Source organism: Calidris pugnax, unplaced genomic scaffold (assembly GCF_001431845.1).
Source record: "Calidris pugnax isolate Ruff unplaced genomic scaffold, ASM143184v1 scaffold171, whole genome shotgun sequence".
Lineage (NCBI taxonomy): Eukaryota > Metazoa > Chordata > Aves > Charadriiformes > Scolopacidae > Calidris > Calidris pugnax.
In genome coordinates this window covers 985,877-987,418 of record NW_015091064.1, presented here as the reverse complement: position 1 = coordinate 987,418, position 1,542 = coordinate 985,877, and the positions used below count along the sequence as shown (strand labels likewise).

General features: G+C 61.0%; 1 protein-coding gene across 3 annotated transcripts in view; it reads left to right on the top strand.

Moving 5' to 3' along the window:
* MYT1L (myelin transcription factor 1-like) overlaps positions 1 to 1,542 on the top strand; it is a 300,708-nt gene that overhangs the window by 4,605 nt on the left and 294,561 nt on the right. Inside the window, exon 1 of one of the 3 annotated variants that reach the window (XM_014956859.1) lies at positions 253 to 271. The exons of the other annotated variants lie outside the window; for them this stretch is intronic. The gene's annotated coding sequence lies outside the window, so the exon portion shown is untranslated. Of the gene's footprint in view, positions 1 to 252; positions 272 to 1,542 lie in introns of those variants that run through there. 3 annotated transcript variants of the gene reach the window in all.

Sequence of the window (1,542 nt, the reverse complement as noted above, 5' to 3'; positions counted from 1 at the left end):
CTTTTTTTTTTTTTTTGCTTTCTGAGGGAAACACTGCGTTTTCCACCAAAAGCGTGGAAGTCGTGAGGGCTCTGCTATTGTCAGTCCCTTCCTCAGCAGGCTGGCTCTCCTCTGAATCCCCGGGACAAACTCCCATCCCACCCCACCCCCCCCAAAAAAAAGCCCATCGGAGCGCGGCTGCGGAGCTGCAGTGATGGCTGGGGAAGGGAAGGGCTGGTACGCGGGGACTCGCCCTCCCCTCAGAGCGCAGTGTGACTCCTGGCGAGGCCAGGTGGGGAGGGAAAGGTAACCTTTACCCTAACCGACATGTCTGGTCTCCGCACGTCAGGCGGCGGGGCTCGGGAGGGATTACCTCCCAGGGCTGGAGGAGGGTGTTCCTTGTGACTTTTTGGGTCAGTCTGCCCCCGCCTCGGCCGCGGCCATCAGGGTCTGCCCGCGCTGCCCTGCCCCGCCAAGCCGCGGGGCTGCCCGCACCGAGCATCACCGCGCAGGGCGAGCCGCGGCGGGGGAGAGGGGGGGAAGGACAGAGCGGGGGATGCGGGGAGGAGGGGGCTGCAGCAGCACAATGGCAATAAGGAGGGCAACGAGAGCGGCAGGCACGCGTCTGTGTGTATGGATTGGGGGGGGGACGTATAGGCTATACGTGTGCGCTAGCCGAGGTCCTTCCCCTAGGAAACGCAGCCCGCCTGCGGGAGTGGACGCTGCGGTCGGGCTCCTGCGGGGCAGCGCCGGGAGGCGCGGCGGTGCCCGGGCATCTCCCCTCTTTCCCTCCACGACGCTCTCCGATCTGGTTGCCGCCGCCGCCTCCGCGTCAAGATCACAGCCTGTCACGCTGCTGCCGAAATGACATTTCGGGGACGGGTTTAAACGAAGTGACTCCCCGCTGGCAAACCGCTCCCGTCGCAGGGGCATCCGGCTGCCCGGGGGCGAGCCCCGCAGGGAGACTGCCCGGGGGCGGGCGCACGGCGGCGGAAAGCCTCTGCAACAGCCTTGCAAAGGCGGTGAGGAGCCTCTTCCCGCTTTATTGTCTGTGCGACACGTTTAGTAACGCGGTCCCCGGCTAAGCGGAGGCAGCGAGAGCCACAAAATCCACGTCAAATTGCTGGGGACAACGCCGTTAAGAGGCACATGCAAATCTGGCCCTTTTTGCGTGCGAGCCCTTGTTTATGTTTGGGCTGTTGATGACATAAAGTTGAGCCGCGCAAGCTGGTGATGGTGGAAGGCTGCTCATCCTGTCCCCTGGAAATAGTTCATGTCTTTTGTTTCAGAGTGGGGAAGATGGTGTGAGCAGGTAAAAATAAGCGAGGCTTCAGCAATCCAGCTAAATTAACTCTATGAACCCTGGAGTGGTCACCCCAGCAGCAAAACAGTGATGGTTTTCAATCATTGTGTTCTTTTAAAGATACATTTAGAGGCCTAATTATTGTCTTTTTCTCTTTTTTGGGGGGTGGGAGGGATGTTCTCTAACGGAGTCACCATTTTACGCCGCCGGCGGGAGGGGAGTTATTTTTCGCCGTCTCCCCTCCCGGGCGGCTGCGGCGT